Genomic DNA, 26,424 nt, shown 5'->3' on the forward strand with positions numbered 1-26,424 from the left:
GCAATACACCAACAACAAAGCATTTTCTACAATATTTAAAAGAACATTTATTTACGTAACATTTAAAAGAACATTTAAAAGAACATTTATTTAAAAAACATTATTAAAACATTTAAAAGAACATTTATTTATTACGAAACATTTAAAACAACATTTAAAAGAAAATGCTTTAAAGCATTTTCTTTTAAATGTTGTAAATATATGTAATGTTTTAAATGTTGTAATATATTTTAAATGTTGTAAATATATTTTAAATGTTATAAATATATGTTGTAAGCTAATATGTCTGATGGAAAATGCTTGTAAAGCATCAGACATATTAGCTTATAAAGCATTTTCTGTCAGATTAGCCTGTGTCAGAAGTTTAACTATTCTTGAATGAATTACCTAATTATTTATATTCTCGATATAGTTATAAGTTTTCGTAGTTTACAATCAAAATAAGCACATCATTAAAAAATAATTATTAGTATTTACTGGTTATTAGGCAATATTTATTGGAAGATCTTTTTTGTAATTATTTTCTAGCGATGAATTAGAATATGAGCTTAATAATAAGGAAATATCAACGCATTTCGAATCCGAGCACTTGTACGTAGAAATTTATTGATCGATCTAGGGAAAGAACAGTGATGAAGGGTTACTGAATATCTTCGCTAAAAATCCCTATCAGAGGGAATATTTTGACGTTGTTTCATATGGAATTAAATATACAATCTTTAAGATGCAGAATTTATGAGAGGTTCTAATTCAACACTGCACTCAAATGATAATATTTGCCATGGTTATAATTACAATACATGTAATTAGGTAACTCAATAAGATGGTCACTGTTGGTAGCGGAATCTCGAGACGAAAGATGATAAATTAAATAAATGCATCAAGATGCTAGGTCTGAGAAGATGGAATTTTATTAGCAAGCAAATACATGCGACAAAATGGCTAATTTGAACACTTCTAGGTAAACAAATATACAATATAAGAAGAGTTTATAATTTAAAAGCCTTTTGAAATATGTGGCTGCAACGAATAAAATGATCAGAGACTATTATAGTAGGTGTGTGTATACATATATATGTAATAATAAAATTCCATAGTCAAAAATACAATTAAAATTCTAACTGTATGTTCTTTTCATTTTTTAATGGCGACGTTCTCTTACTTGAAGGTACGTGGAATTAAATCCACAGCCCCGTAGTCAAGTTGTTTTTCCCGCCTTTTCTACAAGTACAGTTATAGAATGTTCTCGAGATATTTAAAGCGAACTGGATTGGCTGACGAGGCTGACGTCATTTCTTGGAAGCTCCGCCTTTCCAGAGGCTATAAAAGAACTCGCAAAAGGAATATCAGGGCTTTTTCTTAAATGTCACGATGCAGGAAACCCTTCATACTAAAAGTTCTTAGTAATTCTTTTTATTTCCTCCGGATATCTGATTTTGTAATTGCTATTTTTCCTGAATAATAATAAATGAATCCTGTTTTTTAAACTTATCGTCTGATAATTTAAGCTACGACTACATTTTATGATTCTTCACCAATCTTTTATTCTGGACAAAAGCTGGTACATCACATATATATGTTTACTATAATAAAAATAGCATTTACATTTTTAAAAAAAAAATGCAGTTTTTTATTATTCTTTATATACAGATTACAAATTATTGGATTTTCTCAGGAGCAGTTTGTTTTTCTGAAACTTTCAATAATGAGTTTCAATAATATTTATCATTGCATCAGCATATTCCAAGTGAGATATATCATCAATAAAACATTCGCTGTTACCGTTAACATTAGATATCACTGTTTTCCGTAAATGATTTCACCTGAGCGATTATCTAAGTAGCTTAGTAGGTATACATTTCACATGCAGGATACTGAGCACGTCAATGCTACGTGATTCATAGTTATTCTAATTATCAGTAACATCGTTTGTATCATCGCCGAGAGGTAATTGATTACACATAGTAATAATTATTTACGCAATTATCCTTCAGATTCAGTTACTGTGCGTCACGTTTTGCACTTTCAATTTTCTAGAATTCTAGGAATATTTAGAGGTTCTTAATATAAAATAGTAAATTGTATACCGAAATATATTTGCTATGAGATAATATTCTTGAATATTTGTAGTTTGATAACCAACTTCAGAACTCTAAGATTAATATCAATACATATGTATATCTGTAATGTATATCTCCTGCCTCCTTAGCATGCCTTCGTAGTATAGTGATCTGCACGCTGGGCACGTATTCCAGAATTCCATGGTTTAATTTCCGGGGAGGGCATTGCTCATTTTTATCACTCCTGCTTCCAAAATACCCAATGTCTCTACAATCAAAACAAGACAGAATATGTACTGTAAAAAGTTAACTATTAAATCCAGAATCGCGAAAACAAACAGAAAATTCTAAGACAACTGTTAACTTAAACTAGACTAAAATTATGAGAGAGAGATATAGAAGATTTTAAGACACAAATGATTTATTGAACATGAATAATGTTAGATCTATAAGAATGATAATTATTAATTTTAGTTAATTTAAAATTTAACGAAAATGTAATAGATAAACAATATAGCAGTCTATTTTAAAATTTTAGTATCATTATATTAATAAACCTAACAATAAACTAAAATAATAACAAATAAAAGTTTGTAGTACAGTTTAGATGAACATATTTTACTAAGAATAATTATAAAATTAGCCAAAGTAACAACCATGTGTTTGCCGTAGATATTAATCGAGACGCTAATGATTTCGAGGGCAAACAGGTATAGGCCCCTCTTTACCAGGAGCAGATTTCGTTACTGCTAATGAAGAGGGATCTGTACCTAATTACACACGAAAACGATTGAGTCTTCACTAAAATCTACGCCAGACAAAAATTTGTTGTTTTGCTTAATTTTTTGTTTTAACCTTTTGACTACTTGTTTAAAAAAATCTGATGTGTACACCCTATGACTTCCTTGTACGCAATATTAAAGTATACTCATTTTTTCCAGCATTTCAATTAAATTTATTGGATTGAATTAAATCTACTTCATCGCCAGCGCATAAACGACAATAGAATAAATGCACTCTTTAAAATTCACTATATTTGTTTAGCATAGCGATACTCTAGCGCTAGGTTCACTTAATATTTCGTTCATATTATAACTCATAATGCACAAAATTTGTATCATTTGAAGAATTATCTAATCGTTGCCACAAGTTCTTTCAAATACTATAATAAAGCTAGAACGATGTATAAAAGAAATTAAGCAAACGAAACAAAAATAAATAGTTTTTCACAGACGATTTAGTATTTCTCATTCAATTAATTCAGTTCTCACTTCGCGACAAGGCAAAAATACATAAAAACTCAAAATATCTGTATTAAAAATTACGAAGTAAATCTTAAACACTTATTTCCTCGAAAAAATTTCAGAAACGATCAAGCATGATTTAATTTGCAAGAATAAACGAATATGTTATCTTTGTTGTTGCGAGGCTTAGTCTCTCTAGATTGGCAACAAATCTACTATTCTGCTGTCTCAAATGTAAACAAATATGTCCGCCATGTTATTTAAAACTTAACCGCACATAAACAGCTTTTAAATTGCTGATAATTCTACAAATATTGCTTCCAGATTTACGAAAAGCATAAAACCCTTAACCGGAAGATAAAAACAACATAATTCAATCATTTGTAAAGCAAAAAAATTACAATTTACTAACATACAAGAGTAAAGAAACTGAGATCACTGAACCGAGTAACAGAGTGGATATAAAATATATTTATATACGTTTGGTGAAGCCGTTTGCAACCAAAATACGAGATGCACATCTACATGTTATAGCAGTCTTACATACAATAGTTCAATGTTCTGAGGCTACTCATTTTTGAGTTATGCCAGATACGTACGTACATACGTTCGTACAGATCATACGAAAAATTCTCTTCAGAATCCATTTTAAAGCAGTTTTATATATATATATATATTTTTTGAAGAAAAGCGTCTTTTATTCTGTCCTTACACACAGATGTAACGCAAAACATCGTTAAATTGCATTCGATAGCGGTTAAAATGGATATTTTCGTTGAAATATGCTGCCTGAATCTTTTCGCGATTACAATACTTCCTTTTTAATCCGTACAAGGAAGTAAAACACTATCTCGTTTACTGTCCAAGTGAACAAAATATGCCATTAATGAATTAAGTTTAAGATTTTGGGATTTTTTGACAAACGGGTTTAGTAGTTAATGCTGGGACTCAAATGTCCCAGCCGTAGGTAATGCTGGGATGCATATGTCCCACACGTATCCATCGACTTACTCAATTATTCTGGAAAACTTTATCATATGAAATAGACTTTACATCGCATGGTACAGGGTAAAACATTGTTTGCATAATCCAACATTACACATTATGCAACTCATATTTGTTCTTTTCTCTTTGTGCATTTGTGAACAATGAGTACACTGGCGTCTTGCCTATCCAACTATTGGAAGATGATCCCCAGCATTCAGGAGATTCTACGTACTTTTTAACGCAGTGCTAATTTTTAAACTTTTAGCTGAGCATATTTGTCCCGGTAGTAGTAGTAGAAGAGTTTCTCTTCTCTCTTAATACTATTTAATTGAAAATCAGTATCCCTTTCTCTTTTACATACATTTCACTATGCTTAAAAATATTAGTTAACGTGAATGAAATTTAATTTTTAAAACATTTCTCTATTATATTGTTAATTAAATAACGGAAGAAGATTGAAGTTATCTTCAATTAAAACCAATTTTAAAGTAGGGTAAGGAGAGCAATAACGATATTAAAAAGAAAATTAAATTGCGTAATATTTTATTTCAAAGAATTGTATTTACTATACAAAGAATTTTTATTTCATTTCTTGGGACTTAGGTTTTTTTTTTCTTAGGACAGTCTTGAGAAAAATGTTAATATTTCAGTTATTTGATTATGTTGTATGCTATAGAAGCAAAGAGACTAAACGGTCGAAAATACACTTCTCAGGAAGAAACGGGCATAAGATTTTTTCTCCGTCCTTTCCAGCGTACTTTCGGGGTGTAACGGTAGCATACTCGGGGCGTATTCGAGAGGTCCAGGTTCAGGTCCCGGCAAATGCATAGCTAGGTTTGTGTGTTTCGCGGTCCAAAAAAACCTAATGACTCCACGAGGGCGATATCAATATTATTTTGTGGAACTGAATATAAAGGCTGAGATTTCAAGGGTTTGAAATTTCAATTGCGAATGTCAGATAATCTGGTACATACCTGTCGCATTATGTCTTGCTAAAGACAGCAAATGTGGGAAGTATGACACAAGTGGTTACGTTCGTACAGGGTTTGTGTGGATTTGGAGTGAATAATGACAATACTACTTGATGAAGTATCAAAACACACTTTATTGGCCAGTATTGTCAGGATAGCTCCAAAACTCGTTTTTACAGTCGTCGATGAACTACTATAAACACGCTGACACGATCAGCGACACAGCCTCCAGGTTATCAGGCTATCACGGTGGAGACAACTTCACGGCAAAGCACTAGGATACAGCTCCCGATTCCGCTTGGTCGACCTCGGAACTCCATGTACTCTCGAAATTCTCTACGCTAAAACTCGCGATGCACTCGACGACACACAGAGCACGGCTCCCGACTCTTCGGTTCAGTCGTTCCCGGAGCTCAACACGCTCTCTCAACGATGCACTAACCGGGGCACACTAAGAGACTCCTTCGGTGCACTCGACGACCCACTCGGCATTCACTGCCCGGCTGTCAACTCGATCGACTCCGCGGGGATTGACTCGCTAGACGAGACACCAACTCGGCACTGACTAACTCGCACTCTAGACGAGGCGCACTCTCAATGACTGACTATCAGCTCGCTAGGCGAGGCACACACTGTCGCCCTCTCGACGAGGTAAACTAACTGATTGCGGACCAGCAAGCTTTATATAGCTTTCGGCTTGTATTCGAGAACATTCTGGGCTAAACCGGTAAGAATTTTTTCCAGAAGATTCTCCAATCGTACATGGTATATAGCCAATTTTGTCGCCAAATGGGCGATTTCTCGCCAAAAATGGCAATTGTGCCTTGCCTTGCCATTTTATGGCAACCCTAAAACTGCTTTGCGGGGAAGCTATCTCATCGCGCCTGTACATTCCGTAACGACATAAAACCATGGTTGCTCATCAGGTATTAGTTTAGATTCTACGCAGCTAAAATGAGAATCCCTGCTACAAATTCGCATCATATTTGTTTGAGTCTTATGAGAATACATCATTTTTTTAATTATAGTAAGCCGTCTTTAAATTGCCTCTCTAAGTAAGCTCTCTGAGCATACATGAAACTTTCCTATAAACTTTGTAGAGACATTAGAATTTTTTTGGAAGCAGGAAAGACGAAAAATATGCAACGCCTTCATCGGGAATCGAACCGCGGACCTCTCAATTACCCGCTGAGCGTGCTGACCACTACACCACGAAAGCTCGCTAAGAAGGCGGGAGTAATACCTTATAAAATGTTAGGAATTTTAATTTCTTTGAACACGTAAATTTTATTTGAAAACTTACACTTTCTTTTACGGGTATTTTTCTTTAAAGTGCATAGGTGTTTCAAGCTTATGCATAATTAGGTAACTAATTCATATGTGAAACTGTCTCTAAAATCTCAGAAATTTTAGTTCCTTCAATTATGTAAATTTCGTTGGGAAGCTTCAATTGGGTTTTATGGTCATTTTCCCTTAAAGTGTATAATTTTCTCACGTGTATGCATTATTATGTGGCTTATATGTGAAAATGGCCCTAAAATATTAGCAAATTTATTACCTTGCAATACATAAATTTCTTACAAATGTGAAACATTTTTATTTATTTTTTCTATTTATTTGAAACTATGATATTTTTATGGTCATTTTTTTTCTTAAACTAATCTTAATACTTATCCCCATAATAACATGTATTTATCATGCGGATGTATAGTCAGATATCTATTTTAAATGTGACTGATATGGACTAAAACATCAGGAATTTTATTTCTTTGGAATTCCATTTCATCTGATTGGTAATTTAATTCTATGGAAAAAAAATTTAATTTCATTTTAAAACTTAAATTTTCATTTATGGTTATATTCTTCCTTTACGAACATAAAAGAGACATAAGCCTTTCATTTTAGATTACGTGGTAAAATAGCTGCCTGTTTTTAAGTAGACGTTTGATGGATTTCCTTCATCATAAGATGTTCTTAATCCAAAGAATGGTAAGCTTTCGGTGGTGCAAATGTTTGCAGAACTGTTGACGACCGTCAGCTATTATCCACTGAGAAGAAGTGGCTCAAGACGAAGAAGATAGATGATGTATCGAAAAATTAATGCGTCGTACGTCAAAAGATAGGAGTGTTAAATTTATTCAATTTCAATATCTAGCACACTGCCAAATATGACAACTCAGAGTATTAGAGACTGAAACATAATTTTTATAACGTAAGAGTAAAAACATTTTTTTAATTAAATGCGTAGGATATGTAAAAAACATTACCATTCCCGGACAGTTTAGATATTCTATATTTCAAAGGAAATATTTCAGTATATTTAAGAGTACTCAATAAACATTACTCCTACAGGGACAAAGCCCATTTGGACTAAAAAGCTGAAAGGTTTCAGATTTTAAATTACGTCCGAAGGGACTTTTTTTTTTGACGTTTTGCGTGTTACTTATGTTTATTAAATATCATGTTCTTCGCACTTAAACAATAAATTTCAGTTCAATAGCAATGTCGCAAAATAATTTTAAAATGAGCTTATCTTTAGAATATCCGATACACAATTCCGCGCGCTGGAGATAAAAAGATTGTTGCCATTCTCGCTTTCAAATCGTTGAGTTTGTTACTCAGAAATTCGTTAAAGTTTTACAAAATATGAAATCCCCGTAGATTGTTGCCATTGCTCGCTTTCAAATCGTTGAGTTTGTTACTCAAAAATTCGTTAAAGTTTTGCAAAATATGAAATCCCCATAGAACGTTGCCATTGCTCGCTTTCAAATCGTTGAGTTTGTTACCCAAAAATTCGTTAAAGTTTTATAAAATATGAAATCCCCATAGAACGTTGCCATTGCTCGCTTTCAAATCGTTGAGTTTGTTACTCAAAAATTCGTTAAAGTTTTACAAAATATGAAATCGATCATAAAACAAATTCCAAATTTCACATTTTGGCTTCCACATGCCCTTATTCGTAGTAGGATTACGCCATTCAAAATTCGATTTCTCTATGTACCGTTGTTTTATCACAATGCGAGAAATAGGCATACATTTATGCAGAGTTTTCATTATTTAATTTCTTCAAATATAATGCAAGACTCTAACATTGGGTGGCAACGGTTTGAAAAGTGCAATTGACATTTATAGTGATTCAACGCAAAATCGCAAAACGAAAACAATGGTCCTTCAGGGATAAAGCCCCTTTTGGACTAAAAAAATCTGAAAAATTAATGTTCAAAGCTGTTGCCAACGACCTCCCAGCTTTGGGGATCGTTTTTATTAATTTTCAGGTAAGAGACTGAGAAAGAAGGAAAGGATTTTTTTCTCTTGGTTAGGGTGAATGTATTCAGCTTCCTTGAGTATTACAAGTGCGAAGTTCATCATTAAGTGTAACATGTCGGAGCGGACTATTAAATAGGTCTTGAATTAAAAGGGTAAAAAGCTTTTCTAGGGCCAGCTTCAAAAACAAAAATTTTGATTTGGAGGGAGAAAAATAAAGAAACAGTTGAATAATATTTGAGATTTGTAGGACAACGAATTAGGTAAATACCTTACAAGTTCTAAAATACAAAGCGCTTTCTACTGTAAATGCTCCATTCTGAAAATGGAATTTCTATCCAGACGCTATATCTCAAAATCTGTTTCCATGAATAAAAAAAAAAGATATATCCTTTACGTTAATGCAAAGAATACGAGGGATTATACGATACAGAAACCATATCATTTAAATTCCCAATGGATAATTTACAATAACTATGTACTAGTTGTCCATTGAAAAAGGGCTATTTCAAAAAGATGCTTTGTATCAGATGGTACCTGAAATAAATGAGTTTCGCATAAATTTTAGAAAACAATGTAATTGAAGAAATTCTATGTAAATATTTCCATAAGCAAATAATTATACTAATGCGAAAGCAATATTTATAGTTCTAATCTACTCTAACGTATATAGAACTATCTTTCACATCTATATTTAATAATTAGGTAACAAGATGAATGTTGGGAAAATGTGTTATTTTAAGCGCCATTCTGTCTTGCAAAAACGTTTTCACATTTTTAAAATTTCGCTCATATACGGTTTAATGTAATTTTTCTACCTTTCACACTCTGTTTTGTTCTAATTATGTTTGCAGAAAATTCTTTATCCCCGTTTCGTTCTAATTGCGCGTAATTTTATATTCAGCGACTTTCGCGAATAGCGAATCGAGTAAATTGCTAATGACGGAAGCGAAGGTTTTTCTAAAACGTAATTTTTAAAGATTTAATGAATGATACCAAAATGCAAAGCATTTTGCAGTATGTGTAGTGCAAGGAAGATTTTGTTTGCTTGCAAAGACTAATTAAGCAACGCAGGAGGTGACAATTATTCCAATCACGTCTGTTCACGGTTATTTTGATAAAATTAACCGAATGATAACATCAAATGATGAGAAAAAAAATACCTTTCAAAACTCTAATTAAATTTATTTACTTATATCAATATAAATACAACAAGAAGCATATAAATAAGTACGTTCGTAGAATTTTAAACAGTAAAATGCAAAAGTCGGTTTTTAAAATTTTTTTATCACCTTTAATGCAATAATTCACGAATCACTATGCGTTTTGAAACAGGATATGTGAAAATGTACAGTGTCTTCGTCGGGGCTCGAACCCTGAACCTTTCAAATGCGTGTCGAGTATGCTTCCAGCTACACCACGCAGTCGTGTGGAAAGGAGGGGGAGAATACCATATGTACACCCCCTTTTAAGGCCAAATTACGGATTAGGGGGACCATTAGACAAATCCTGGTGGTGGCGAATTATTGTCCAATATCTTTTAGTTCGGTTACCACTTATACAGTCATTAGGTGATTTGAAGAAAGAGACGTGAAAAATGTGCAATGCTCTCGTCGGAACACCGAACCTCCTGAATACGCGTTGAGTGGGCTTCCAGTTACAACTTGAAAGCATGAGAAAAAGAGGGAGAAAATGCGTAATAAACTAATCATAACATTCCTAAAAATTATTTTACCAACGCTATAACTATAACCGTAACACTCGTTGGACATCCTTCATTCGCTGGAACAAAACACGCAGATTTAAAATTTTAAATCAGGCAAAAAGCAAACTTGATATGATTTTTTTTTTTTTGGAATAGAATTTTTTAAGGAGCAGAGGAAAACAACTATGCAGATTTTTTTCTCCTGAAGAATAATATGTCTCTGTTCATCCTCATAATCGGTATAGTTAATCAAAATCTAAGCCAAACTAAGGCTTTTTATTGCCTAAATTTAAAAAAAAATGACTAAAATCTTAAAAAATGCTGTTTTAGGACATAACTCACACTTGGCGACATTTTTCTGACCTTCTGCTATTTTTATAGTTTATTTTGAACTTATTTGGCGACTTTAATTCAACAAACACTTTTTCGATAGTATTGTAATAATGTTAACCGAATTCCTGATCACAATAACTGTTGTAGTTTTCATGTTTTCGTATACACAGGGAACAGGACTTCGGCAATTCGATTACAATATTCGAAAGATAAAATTAATCGCGACCACATTAAGCGGCGTTGTATTAAAAACAGAAACGACCTTTTATGAAGAATAAAATAAAAGTGTGAAGCAATTCTAATTTAACTGATAAAGAAAGAAACATGATTTTAACCAATAAAAGAAATATTACCAGTTTACTAGTGAACATTTAAAAGAATTTGCTGCATTATATTTTAAATACTATTGCTAATTTTGGTTAAAGCATATTGCAGTGAATTGAAAAAAATACATATGTCTTAATAAATTTGAAACTTAACGAATAATTAGTTAGCTAATTATTTATCTTTCACTACTCCAAATTAAGAAGGACAAAAAACATTTTAGCCCAAAGGAGCAATGGCTCAGAAGGGCTATTATTCTCGAAACGGAATTTTGCGTTTAAACTGATGAATCACTTTTCAGATTGTTGCCACCAAATATTATCGTCCTGTATTATATTTAAAGAAATTAAATAATGAAGAATCTACATGAATGTATGTATGTTTCTCGCATTGTGAAAAGAAACAAAGATACGTAGAGCCACCAAATTTTTAATAATGTAATCCTCCACGCGATCATGGGCAGATGGAAGCCCGAATTTATTTCAGATTTTGTAAAACTTTAACCTAACTTTAACATGCTGTTTTGAAACCATCAGCAATCGGTTACATTCTTTTAAAATTACGTCCTTTATTACATTTTTTTTCATGTTATGCATTCTGGTGGACATCGTTTTAATATACCGCGTAAAATAATACCGCATAAAAAATCACACACATACACACCCCAAAACAAACCGCACGAAACAGGACTGCATGAAAGTAGGTTTAAGTGTCTGTATATAAAATTCACAAGTAATAATTAAATCAAAAAACGGGTTAACAGTTAAACAAGAAGTACATGTATACCAAAATTTAAACAAAAAAACAAAACAATTCATTAAAACAATTTTAAAAAAATCTGGAAAGTGTCACATTTTGTATTATGGCCAAAATGGCTTTTTTTAACGTTTATGTGTTACCTTTATTTATTAAATATCATGTTCTTCGCACTTAAAACATAAAATTCAACTGATTTTTTTGTCGTACAGTGTTGCCACTGTTCCCTTTGTAATCATTTAGTTTATTAATCAAAAATTCGTTAAAGGTTTACAGAATATGAAATAGATAATAAAGCAGATTTCAAATTTGGGCTTCCAGATGCCCATATGTATGTAAAAAACAAAAGCAAATAAATAAAAAAATTCTGATTTTATTTTATGCCTACAGGGAATTTTACTTAACGTTTTGGGTGTTACATTTATTCAATAAATATCGTGTTCTTCCCGCTTAAACCATAAAACTCAATTCAACAGCAATATCAGGAAATAATTTAAAAAGAGCATATCTTTAGAATTTCCAATACCGAGTCTCGGTATTAGTCGAAAGACTGTCTCAAGAAATTAGGAAATCAGTAAAGTTAATTAACGTAACATAATTAGTTATAAACTAAACGAGACCTTACCATATATATATATAGAGAGAGAGAGAGAAAGAAATATATCAGAGTTGGCCAAACTTCATGTCAGTAAGAGCCGCACGTTTGAATTCAGGAATGTTCGAGAGCCGCATCTAGATTTTCTAAAAGCCACAAGTTCATATTTACATCATTATAGAAGTAGTGGAGGAGGTTTTAAATAGAAAGAAATCCCTGATAACATTTTTTACAAAGTTAAACTAATTAATTAATTCTTTAAAGAGTCTAAACTAATTAATTCTTTTTGCACACTGAATAGTTTTAGTGTACCATATTTCATTCATATATTTTATGTGCACGAACTACATAAATTGACTGCGAGAGCCGTATCAGGCTCGCGAGCCGCACTTCGGCCACCCCTGAAGTAGATATACCGCTAGACATAGATATATATTTTTTTCAGATTTTCGTATTATATTTAATTATCACATATATATGAATCGGATGCATTACTAGGAAGAATTCCATAGCTAAATGTTATAAAACGCTTTAACATGTATTTATTTATCAACATTATTCACATATATTCATATTAGTATTATTGCTTATATCCCATACGTTCGTATAACTTTAACATGTAGCATATCATAAATTTGTTTTGTTTCTTTACAACAATATTTTGCACGTGGTACCTTTAAAAACATTCTCAAATCTGTCTTAAATGTGCAGAATCTCACTTGTTGCCATCTCGTGAACAGCCAAGCAAAACAAAAAACACAGCATAATATGCGGACCATTTACCCGGATTCTTCAGCTGGGGAAAATGTAATAGGGAAAACTCAAGATTCTCAGCATGATCCATCCTCTCAAATTTTCCCTCTTTCCTCTCCCCATCCGTGAGATTCCTTGATGCTGTGGTAAACGCACCAGAACCGTCGAGCGGTGCTCTTGTGGCTGGACTGGGAAATTGCTGCTCCCTTGATTTTAATAACACGGAGGTCAAATACATTTATTTGCAGAGGCTGTGGTGACAGAATTTCGTGTGCATTGAGGTGCTTCGTGTATACCCGAGGAAAGTCTTGAGTTGATTTTCCAGTTCCTAGAACGTATCGTGGATATTTGCAGTGCTCCAATGCTAATGTCTGCTCCCGCTGAATGTAATTAAAAGATACAAACAGGATTCACGGTTCTCTAAAGGAGTTTTCTGAGGAAGGTAAGGAAAAGATTTGTTTAATTTTGTGGGAATGTTTATTGTTGACGTTTAGAGAGACAGGTTGCTGAAAATAATACTGCTCCTCAAGGAGTTCCATATTTCAAACATGACTTTTGTTATTTCTAAACGGCTGTTATTATGCAATTTTATTTCAGTTATGCTCTAGATTATTAAATACGTGAAGAACTGTTATCTCCATTTCTCATTTTCTATCAACACTTGTGCTAATATTCTGCTAAAAATTATCATTGATTTAAGATAAAATGTCTGTAATCTTTTGTCTGTAAAGCTCCGAAAAACGATATAAATTGTTAAACTAAAAAATGTCATTTTCTTTGAAATATTGCTTATTTTTGTCTGTATTTATGCGCATAAGAAGCTTCCTTTCATAGAGTTTACTAAACATTACAAAATTTCAAATATTATCAGTAATTTTAATAACCGTTTTTAATAAAATCGTGTATCCAGTTTTGTAACAAATAGCGTATATATTTTAAATTTAATACTCAGCACTCAGATAAATTAATCATAAGATATATATAATTTTAGATTATCATCATTGTCGTAAAATGTACATCATTTATCATTATCATCATTGTCACAAAATATGTATAATTTATCTCGTCATTATTACCATTAATTATATCATCATCATTTTAAAATATATATCATGTATACATTTTGCCAGAGTTAATTTAGATTTATTTTAATTCTGCTACAATATTTTTGGAAAAGATTACATTAACGTTAAGTTAATACTTAACAAAAATCAGTACAACGCCAGCACATAAAGGTATTCTTCCATTAAAGTAATTATTTCATTATTGTTATTATTGCTACTAGCACTATTACTATCATCGTTGCCAATATTATTATTATTAATCATATTAATATTATTGCTATTATTTTCAACTCATTATTGTTACTGTTAATTTTTCAGTGTTAAATATTATTATTCTTTATTTAATATTTTCAAGAAATGGATTTCAGACGATAGCAGAAAACTAAACGAAAATGTCTTGCTTTACTTTCAATATTTCTTTACTAAACATTCCTACATTTAACATTTTTTTCCATTTGTGTGCAATTTGTGTGAGTGTTTACTACATTTTAAAAAAACTGTTGGATTTGCTCTCTTTTTAAAGCAATACTAGAAATTAAAGCCTCAAACGATTTCTTTCTGTTGCGTAAATTAAAGAAAACAAAATGGCGTTATGATTTTTTTGTTTGGAAAAAGAAAGGTTATCAGATTAGTAATATTAAACAAACTCAAATTTCTAATATTATATATATATACAATTTTTCATCATATCATTTCTTTCTACTGTGTAGATGCGTAAGGAAAAATAAGTAAATTTGAAGTTTTCCTGATTAATAAAGAGTGTTTTCAAATTTGTAATGTTAAACAAGCTCAAATAAATTTCTTAAAAATATTCCCTCATGCAGCGATAGCAAATGTTTCTTTAAACATTTATTCTGAAGTACTGTTTGAAACTTCTAGGTCTATATAAAATAAATTACAACCTTATTTTATATAAAGGTGATATATTTGGATCAATATAAAACTGATTTATTTAAGTCTATACGAAGAGGATATGTTATTTCACCAAATTTTACCATGGTGATTTTATGAATTTAAATTACAATAAAATTGACATTTATACATATGTATTAATGTAAATGTGTGTGTGTATTATGGCAAAGCCTCGAGGGCTATCTGCCTAAGAGGAGGGATGCCTTCGTGGAGGACTTTCTAAGGGAAACTGGCTCGTATACACGTTACACATGGGGAAAACCAAGAAAACACCTATTCAGCCAGCCCGTTCGCGGGATTCGAACCTCGGACCGAACTACCAGTGTTCAGCGACTTTACCGCTCGGCCGCTGGTGGGCTATTAATGTAAATGATTTTTTTTAATGTAAATGATTTTTTTTAATATTTACAATTGTAAAATTAGAGTAAAAGTGTGCCAAAATGCTTTATTTGTATATATATATATATATATACTAGAACGCCCGGCAGTCATACGAAATGACCGCTGTTCTAGATATTATAAATTGTAATTAAAATGATTTGTGCAAAGGTGACTGCTAATTTAAACTAAATTACCCAGGACAGGCGGCGAGGACACCCCTTTGCTTACTGCCCCACGGGGTACCCCCTTCTACTTGCTTAATTGCTTAGAGTGCAATGAAGGAAACCACTGGCGGTACATTTCTTAAGAGGCTACCGCTAGCTCAATCAATAAAGGTGATTTAAATAATGCAATGTTAATTCACATGTCAAAGATCTCTTTGTACACAACATTTCTTGTGTAGACCTTTCCATCATTTTTAAGCTCGCATTGCAGAGAATTATCCAATATTTTTAATTTTACATCCATTCTTTCACGAACTCTTGAACAGGCAACATAAAGTTGACCGTGTTCAAATGCAGGCTCAGATAAAAAATTGCCAACACGCTTAAGCGTTTGGGCCCTGAGACTTATGGCAAAGGCAAGTTTTACAGGAAATTGTCTACGTCTCAATTGAAACGGCGACACTGTGCCGTGGCAACTTCACCCCATTGGCTAGTACAGTTACGCAAGCAACCAATAAACTATTGGCGACAAACAGGCACTTAAGGCGCATATATATATGGGGTGAAGTAACATCATCTTCTCCGAAACGGCTGGCTCCCGGGCTTAGCGAAGCCCACCGTTGGATTCCGCAAGTCCGTGGCACGCCATTTGGACCATTCGCGTCTTCTTGTGACTTAGCCGAGATATTACTTAAAAACTTCTAATTAGCCGAGATATTACTTCTAATTAGCCGAAATATTACTTAAAAACTAATTTTCCTCTACATTTTCCACTTTCTTTCTTGGGTTTTTCCCTATTACTGGGATTTGGCTACGTGCCAAATTCTTTTTTCTCGAATATTTACGGAACGGTGCCGAGTTGAAATTAGAGATGCGTATCCTCGGATTCCAAAAAATTCTCCGAATCCATCGATACCGTTCTACTCTTCGTACGACTTAAATCTGCCGAGATATTAATTAAAAAACGTTAATTTCCGCGCACATTTTTTTTTTCCAAGTGGCAACAATAAACTATCGGCGAAACACACTTTAGACGCTTATATAATATAAAGACATGCATATAAAAGAAGTTCAAAAAATTTCCCATGGAGAAAGTGGGAATTAAATACCATTTGCAGTTTTATTTATTCTTTTTAAAATAACATCATTTGTCAAAATGGAAATTAAAATCACTCTAAAATAAATTTATTTTAATAGTTTATTTCGAATGTTAATTATTTGACACTCTGTTTTTATTTATTGCAGATTTATTTCATATTTCATACTATCTTGTATTTGTAACATTTCATACTATCTTTCATATTTCATACATGCTATGAAATTCAGTATCTTAAGAGTGCTTTTGACCAGTCTTACAGATAATAATTAACACATGCCATTAATTTACAACAATGTATTATACTTTTCGTATTAATATGTTTAACGGAGGGCTAGAAAACTATTGCTGTTGGATATGTTATTCCAGATTTTCATCTATTTATCTTTTAGATAATCATTCCATTCATCGTATTGAGCAGAAGTTGACAAATGATTTACAACGATTATAAATTACAAGAAGGCTACAGAAATTATTCAGTTATAAATCAATAACAAAAACTGGAAAAAAAAAAAAAAAAAAGAAAAAAAAAAAAAATCTGAAATGTTTCAGATGTTAACGGGCTCTTAAAAGGGGTTATGGTTTTTTACGGTTTTTTTATGATCGCAGTTTACCAATCTGATATTGTACTCACTCCTTATTTTTAATTTTAATTTTTTTTTGCCTTTTTAGCTTTATTATTAACCATCGTTTTCTTCGCACTCACGGCATACACAATTCAACAGGAAAATCACAAAAAGTTTAAAAGCAACAGAGCAACATATATTTAGAATTCTCGAAGCAGTTAACTGTTGGACTAATTTTTCCATTCGTTTCTCAGTTCTTCACATCAGCGTTCGGTTTCTTAGTAAAATGGTAGTAAGATTATATGGTATTTCTCCCACTTCTTCGTGGTGTAACGGTAGCACGCTGGGCCGGTATTCCAGAGGTCCGTGGTTCGATTCCCGGCGAAGGCGGTATCTAATTTTTCATCTCTCTGGCTTCCAAAAAAAGAACATAATGACTCTACAAGATGGCTTAAAAAACATTTCTTTTCTCTTTTATTATTATCGTTTTGAGCGTTACAATTATTTATAAAACATAAAATCTTTCGGACGTACGCTACCTAAAATATAATTTAACAGCAATTCACAAAATATTTAAAAGCAGCATATCTCTAAGGTCTTTGATAGACATTCTGTATCCTCTTGTCCTTATGCAGCGTGTTGGAGCACTTCTTCAAAAGACTGAATCATACGCTATTTTGCCGTACAATCCATTTTGCGCAGGTGTACCTTGAGAATGTGTCGCAACTTTTCGATCGGATATAAATCTGGGGAATTTTCAGGCCACCCTAGCACAATAATTGTATTTTACATCGTGAACCTTCAGATAGGTTTTGAATTATGGTTTGGAGCCAAATCATGTTTATATGAATATTCCTACGAAGGTTTCTGAGAATTCACAATCCTATATTTTAAAACTACATATACTTCGATGTATTAATCACTAAGCCAAAGGGAACTACGCTTCCAGTACCATATATAGAAAAACAAAACCAAAAAATGTTATTGTATTTTACGGTTTGTCTGTTGAGGTCTTATTTATTCACTCTTATTTTATCTAACGACTTTAGATGTGTAATAATGTAGAAGTAAATAAGTTTCATTTCTAAAAATGACCTTTTGCCAGTCGCGTTTGGTCAATATGTACATTTTCTTCAACACAAGAACCGCTTTGCTGCATATGAGTATCAAAAGTTGTTTTTGAAGAGGCTTTCTTGCTTGTCGACTAGCGGTGAGAGGTCAGCATCGTAAATTATAAGGTTAAATGTCAATATCAATAGATAATAGATCTCCCTTAAGGTCTTTGCTAGTTTTTATTGGATTAATAATGCTTTTTGGAGTAGAAATCGATTAGATTTTGAAGTTGTTTTCCTTTTTCTCCCACATTTACCCTTTCCCTACTGGAGAAAATTTTCCAATTTCGTTGTGTCTTTTCAGAATTCGAGAAATGTTGATTTTCCAACACCAGACGTGAGAGAGATATTTCTTGTTACAGTCCTGAATGTGTGACTTAAGTAGAACAATCTTTACACTCTTTTTAGGCATTATATGGATTTTAGGGTATAAGATATTTCTCCCACTTTCTTAGCGTTTTTCGTGGTGTAATGGTTCTGCATGCTGGGCCGGTATTCCAGAGGTCCGTGGTTCGATTCCCGGCGAAGCCGGATGCTAATTTTTCATCTGTCCGGCTTCCAAAAAATTCTAATGTCTCTACAAGTGGGGCCTGAACTAAAACGGTTGTGGATGATGATTCTCCGCACCCAGGATTTGGCGACTAGGTTCCCTAAAACCCTAGTCGCCGTTTAAAAAGGGGAGTATATAAGGTATTTATCCCACTTTCCTAGCGTCCTTCGTGGTGTAATGGTTCTGCACGCTGGGACGGTATTCCAGAGGTCCGTGGTTCGATTCCCGGCGAAGGCGGATGCTAATTTTTCATCTGTCTGGCTTCCAAAAAATCCTAATGTTTCTACAAGTGGCGCCCGAACTAAAACGGTTGTGGATGATGATTCTCCGCACTCAGGATTTGGCGACTAGGTCCCTAAAACCCTAGTCGCCCTTTAAAAAGGGGAGTATATAAGGTCTTTCTCCCACTTTCCTAGAGTCCTTCGTGGTGTAGTGGTTCTGCGCGCTGGGCCGGTATTCCAGAGGTCCGTGGTTCGATTCCGGGCGAAGGCGTTTGCTATTTTTCATCTATTCTGCCTCTAAAAAAATCCTAATGAGGGTACTAAGAATACAAGGGTACTAAAGAATGAAGAGAGGCAAAACGTACTTAAAAACAACAAAATTAACGTTCTCTTCTCCCTGAAACTAGCTTAAAAATAATGGAATAAACCCTAATCAACCCAGTAGTACTTAATTTTGTTTTGGCATTTTGCGTTGAAAAAGGTTGTATCATTATTAAAATTGTTGCCATTAAACATTATCGCTCTCATTAAAATTAAATAATGAAGAAGCTGCATAAATGTATGTATGTATGTTTCTCGCATCGTGATAAAAAAAGGTACCTAGAGCTGTCCAGTTTTGAATAACGTAATCCTCTACTCGAATATGGGTGCCTGGAAACCCAAATTTGGAATTTGTTTTATTACCGATTTCACATTTTGTAAAATTTTAACGAATTTTTGATTAACAAGCTCAACGATTTCAAAGCGAGCAATGACAAAACTGTACTTTTTCATTTTTATCTCCAGCGCGCGAGACTGTGTATCGAGAATTCTATAGATGTTTTCTGTTTGTAAATATTTTGTGATATCACTGTTGAATTGATCTTTATGTGGTTTAAGTTCGAAGAGCATGATATTTTAATAAAAAAAGGTCACACACAAAATGCTAAAAAAGAGCTCCTCTGGGCGTAATATAAAATCTGAAAACTTTCAGATTTTGTTTGTTTGTTTTTTCACTTTTAACTCAGTTCCAAGTACTCAATAGCAAACCTCTAAACGACATTATTGTAAATAAAACTGTTCTGAAGGATCCGCTGACGTCAGCTAGCAACTAACGTAAAATTATGTGAGAAAAAAAGAAAACCTGAAAGCTTTCAGATTTTTATTTCCCTAAAAGAGAATTTTTTATTATTTTGTGTGTTACCTTTATTTATTAAATGTCATGTTCTTCGCTCTTAAACCACATAATATTAAATTCAACTGTAATACCACAAAATATTTACAAATAGCAAAAAATAGCACAGCCTCTCGCTCTGTAGATAAAAATATTTTTTTTTTTCCGTACAGTTTTGCTCTTTGCTCGCTTTAACATCGTCGAGTTTCATAATCAAAAATTCATTAAAGTTTTACAAGATCTGAAATAGATAATAAAACAAATTCGAAATTCAAAATTCTGTCTTCCAAGTGCCCATGTTCGGTTGGAAGACTGCGTTATTCAAAATTGTATGGCTCTAGCTTCCGTTGTTTTTCACAATGAGAAAAACATTCGTGCAGATTTTTCATCATTTAGTTTCTTTAAATATAATACATATGATAATATTTGGTGGCAACAGTTTTAAGGGGACTCATACACCCTAAAATTCATAAGATCTTCGAATATGTGACTGTTGCAAGAATTGGGATAACTTATTTATTTTAAAAGATATTACTTCCCACTTTTTACAGCTGACTACATACTATAGCTGCTTTCTGAAATAGTGATCAGAAAGTTTGTGTTGCCACAAATATTTTTATAATTTAATCCACTTTGTAACAAAATTTTTCGTCAAGTTTCCACCTTGTGCGCACAATTTAAAACATTCTGTTGCATTATTTAATTCCATATTTAATATATAGCTTTTATAACATTTGGAAACTACTGTGAACCTAAAATTCTAAGAATTTCAATTTAAATTTTTATTTTGTTTGGAGTTGAGTTTATAAAATGTATTTTATTAAAAAAATCTGTAATGTTTTCGTGAATAAATTTTTTTAATATTAAAATAATTATCAAATTTTTGGTTCACTTAGAAAATAGTGCCCATATAAAGAATTCCATAAAATTTCAAGTACGTACCTTTAGCCATTTTTAAAATATCATGCGCGCAAGGTGGAAAGATGGCGAAATATTTTGTCACAAATAGGATTAAATTACAAGAATATTTGTGGAAACAAAACCTATCTGGTTACTAGTTTCTAAAGCAGCTATAGTCAGCTGTAAAAAATTGGAAGTAATTGCTTTTAAAATAAATAAAATATCCCAATTCTTGCAACATTCACATATTCAAAGATCATAAGGGGTTTAAGGTGTATGAGCCCCCTTAAAAGTGAATTCACGCTGGTGGAAGTGAAACGACGCAAAATGCCATTTTAAGACTAATAACCCTTTGCTCATAATGTCCCTTTCAGCTAAAAAGCGCTTTGTACTAATTAATTTGTACATTATCGTAATTATCGACATATAAAAAACTAACTGAAAATTTATGATATAATAAGAACTCCCATTTGCTCAATGCATGTTTAACACTAAAACATATTAGAATGTATATGGCATTTAAGCTAATGAAAGTATTCCACATGAGGATTCCAAGTATTAACTGATTCGGAAAAAATACAAATACTTTTAAGATTCTGCGTCATACCGATTCTTTTTATTTATTTTAATGTATAAATATCTTGCACCTGAACTGACAGCTGAATATCTTAAAATTTCATGTGTATATATACTTACTCTCTGGTAGAATACACGTCAAAATACCAATAACATTAAACAAAACATTCTGCAGAAATCTTATAAAATTAAAAATGCCATTTCAGGTCGTTTTAAATGCATCTTGTGAATTACAATGCATATTACATCTGTTTCAGTAGATATAGAATGCAATGTTTCTCAGCTTTCTAATGCTGATAGCCAGACATATATTCCATTAACAGTTTAATGGTATATCAATTTTAAATATATTCTGATGCTAAAATTTTGAAAGCTTTTATTTCTAGATGTTATGAAGTAATATTATACAGCTAAACATTAGCATTCGTATTGTTTAAATCCTCGAAAATAAGTAATAAAAAAAATAATAAACAAGGTAACTGGTAACGTATGCAAAATAGAAGTAATGTGTTGAGGAAATGTTTTGAATTTGAAATGACAATACACAACATCCCTTATGTGCAAATAAATTCAGAAATACGCTATAATTCAAATTATGTGCTTATAAAACCTTTACGATATGAAAACGCTTTTAAAATAATTATTAAACAAGCGATACAAAATCCATTTTTATTTGTGGCATAAAAGTGTTTATCACAATATCAGACGTCTAGTTTACAAATGTGGAAAGATTTTCGAATATTTTTCGTAATATTTTAGAAGGATTTTATATTGAAATGTATAACACATTTCAAAATATTCTAAAATTATGAAATACGAAAAAATTATTTGATTACACTACACTGGATTTCAATTACTCCAATGTGCTTTTTATAAGCATAAAGCATTAAAAAACAAATGTGAAATCATTTGAGGATAAATATAATTATAATAATCGGGTTATTTTAACGTGGAAAGAAAATGGCAATAACAGTAATTTTAATACACAGAAATTCCGAAGCATACTAATGATATTTTTGCACGTGAATGCCTTTCGAATTAAAACTTTCTCATTCCGCTTAATTGGAAAAGACATTTACGCATATCCGTTTGACATTGGAAAGACATTTTGCAAGAGCGTGGATATTGGAATTCTTATAGCACCTTCATGCTTGTAGTAAATAGGTAACTCATTTTCATATTGCTTGTGTTTGTCACTGAAGTCGGCGCATTTTATAATTTGGGAAAATCATTAGGTGCTGCAAACTTTCTTTCCCGATCTTTCTCATCATGGGCATTTGTTCGTTGATTCTAAAATTCATCATATTTTTCCTTTCATAGTCTTTCTCATGATGGGCATCTGTTCGAGATTCAAAATTTCTTGGTAGTTTTTATAAAATTTTTGGTATTGTTTCATTCCTGACCTTACTAAATGATGAGCATTTGTTACCATTCTAAATTTCTTGATACTTTTTCTTTTCCGATTTAACTAGTCATGGGCATTTCGGGCATTTCTTCGGGGGGATTCTAAAATTGTTGGTATTTTTTTATAAGATTGTTAATATTATATTTTTTCCAGTATTTCTCATTATGGGCATTTATTCTTGATGCTAAAAATCTTGGTATTTTTCATACCATTCTCGGTGGTTACAGCCGAAAACATCGCGGCAAAAACATCGCGGGCGAAAACGTCGCAGAGAAAACAACGCAAGGCGAAAACGTCGTGCTACAAAACATCGTGGGAGAAAACATCGCAGTTCTAAAACATCGTGGTACAAAACATCGTCTCGAAAATAAAGCGGCTCAAAAACTTCGCGGTTTGAAAACATCGTCGTCGAAAATATCGTGGTAAAAAATAAAGTATCTACAAATCATCGCATGACGATAACATCGCAGACATGTTTTTTTTAGGCTTTAATAACTGTAAATAGATATTTCCATAATAATTTGTGAGCGCAAGATGTAAAGAAGGATAATTTTTACTTTCACATGTTTTTATTAACTAATAAATTTTTGCTGAAAACGTAAGAAGGAAACTTAAGTATAGAAAATTAAATGCAACTTCTAGATTATACTTTTTATGAAAAATTACCAGTAAAAACTTTATAAAAATGATTTATTAATGGCCTTTGTTAGTTAACTATGTCGGTTTAAAATTTTATTAAGCGCTATAAGTTGCATTAGTTTTCTGTGCTTAAGTTTCCTTCTTATTTTCTCAGCAAAAATTTATTAGTTAATACAAAATATGAAAAACAAATTATCCTCCTTTCTATCTTGCGCTCACAAATTATTATCGGAATATCTATTTACAGTTATTAAAGTCTCAAAAAAGCATATCTGCGATGTTATCGTCACGCGATCATTTGTAGATACTTTATTTTTTACCACGATATTTTCGACGACGATGTTTTTAAACTGCGAAGTTTTTGAACCGCTTTATTTTCGACGACGAAGTTTTGTACCACGATGTTTTAGAACTGCGATGTTTTCTCTTTGCGATGTTTTTTCCCACGATGTTTTGTAGCACGACGTTTTTGCCTTGCGTTGTTTTCTCTGCGACGTTTTCGTCTGCGATGTTTTTGCCGCGATGTTATCGGCGGTCACCATTCTCGGTATCTTTTCTTTCCCGATCTTACTAATCACGAGTGTTTGTTCGCCATTGTAAAATTCATGCTATTGTTTAGAAAATTCTTGGTATTTTTGTCCGATCTTACTCACCATGTGCATTTCTTCAGGATTCTTATATTGTTGGTAAATTTTATAAGATTTCTGGTATTATTTTTTTCCGATATTTCTCATTATGGGGATTTGTTCGTGACTCTAAATGTTTTAGACTGTTTTGTGATATTCTTGGAATATTTTTGTTTCCGATATTTCTCTTTATGGTGATTTGTACGTGACTCTAAATGTTTTCGAATTTTTTGTGACATTCTTGGAATATTTTCTTTTCCGATATTTCTCTTCATAGGTATCTATTCGCATTTCTAAAATTCTAAGTATTTTTTATACACAGGCAGATATTCTTGTGAAATCGGAAAAACAAATGAATTAAGAGCGCATCCTGCGGTTGACGAGAGCGTTGATTCCATTAACTGTACATAAACGCGTACTTCCTTGCACAAAGTAAAGGAAATCTTTGAACGGTGAAAAATTTCGGATATCACATTTTGAAATCAAATATCAATTTTGACCGCTCTCAAATCCCTTTGAATGATTTTTATGCGTGACATCTGTACGTAGGGACAGCAAGGGCTTTCCCAAAATGAACAGAATTCTTAAATCGTCTTGTAAAATAGACTTAAAATTGACGCCTGTGCGTACGTACATACGTCTGTATCTCGCATAACTGAAAAATGATTAACTGTAGAACGCTGAAATTTTGTATATGAGACTGCTATAACATCTCGTTGTGCATCCTTTTTTTGTTGTAATTTTCCTCACCAAACGCTTACACATCTCTCTGTCTCTCTCTTTGCTCTATACATCCATAACCCTATTTCTCACCCGGCTAGGTGAGCTCTTCTGTTATCCTTATATGTGGTTAAATTGTGAACTTATAGCTTTAAATGTGACTCAGTTATGTCAATCTTATGTTCCGGTCAAGGTTTTTATGCCTTTAATTAATCCGCATCCAATAATTGAAGAATTGTCAAAAATTAAAAATTGTAAGTTGCGCTAGGCCTAATGTGGCGGCTATTTGTTTATGTTTCAAACTCATCGTAATACAGTAAATTAAGTAAATTAGCACAGCATCCTCAGCGTCCTCTTCCCTAGCGGAAAAACAAGTTGTTTTTAATTGTATGAGTGTCAAAAATTTTCTTTTTTCTTTCTCATTGGCCGAATTGCTTTTTTTTTTCTAGAAACTAATTTTAATTGCAAGAATTGTTTTTTTTTAACTGTGTTTAGTGTTTTAGGTTCTTCTGTATTTTACAATATTTTGTGAATATGTTTTGAGTTTTTATATACTTTTGCCTTACCGCGAAGTGAGAACCGAGTTGATTGAAAAAGAAATACTATAATTCTAATGAAATTGGAAGAAATACGTTTAAATGAAAGCCAGCAAAAGTGCGTGTAAATGCATAGGTCGTACAAGGAAGTCATGGAGGTGTCCAGATGATAATCGTTTTTTCGTTAACTTCCATTTCTTGTTCCAGATGCGAATATTTTCCGATTCTCTTTCTTCTCTTCAACTTTTGAACAGTATTACCAGCAGCGACAGATTAGTAATCGAAGCCCTATTAAATATCAGTTCGCTTAGAAATAATTGAACTGATATCCGTTTTGGTTAAGTGCGTACTCATCACGGATTCCATGGAAATGAAACAGCTGATTTCTTATCGAAAGATGCCTTACATTTACCCATAGATATCAATATTAGCATTGCAAAGAGCTATTGGAATGTCCTTTCATTACAAGAAGCTTTTAGCTAAATTGTAGGAGAAATATATTTTATCTTTTAACGCTGAGGGAACCAAAACGTTCTCTCCTTCGATTTACCATAGACCAATTTACCATTTAATGTTTCTCAGTTTTTATCTGGTCACGGTAAATTTGGAATTTACCTGTTCCGTTTCAATATAAGATCAATTAATTTATATGAATGTTAAAAAGGAACCTCAAGATGTAGAACATGCGATTGTTTCCTGCCCTACCTTCGAAGGCCCTAGATTATGCTTGCAGAACGATATGAAAATGTTCTGTGTCACTTGGACAGTGAACGTATCTGTTGTCGTGAAGTATAGATTGCTGTTCTCTGTT

General features: G+C 32.5%; 1 protein-coding gene across 2 annotated transcripts in view; it reads left to right on the plus strand.

Annotated features, from left to right (window-relative positions):
- The window catches only part of LOC118189362 (sodium/potassium-transporting ATPase subunit beta-like), a 508,361-nt gene that overhangs the window by 31,576 nt on the left and 450,361 nt on the right, over positions 1-26,424 (plus strand). The window contains exon 1 of one of the 2 annotated variants that reach the window (XM_085822816.1): positions 13,166-13,434. The exons of the other annotated variant lie outside the window; for it this stretch is intronic. The gene's annotated coding sequence lies outside the window, so the exon portion shown is untranslated. Of the gene's footprint in view, positions 1-13,165; positions 13,435-26,424 lie in introns of those variants that run through there. 2 annotated transcript variants of the gene reach the window in all.

This window comes from Stegodyphus dumicola, chromosome 8, assembly GCF_044657685.1.
Source record: "Stegodyphus dumicola isolate Sdum_Otavi_A_Nest chromosome 8, ASM4465768v1".
Taxonomy (NCBI): Eukaryota; Metazoa; Arthropoda; class Arachnida; order Araneae; family Eresidae; genus Stegodyphus; species Stegodyphus dumicola.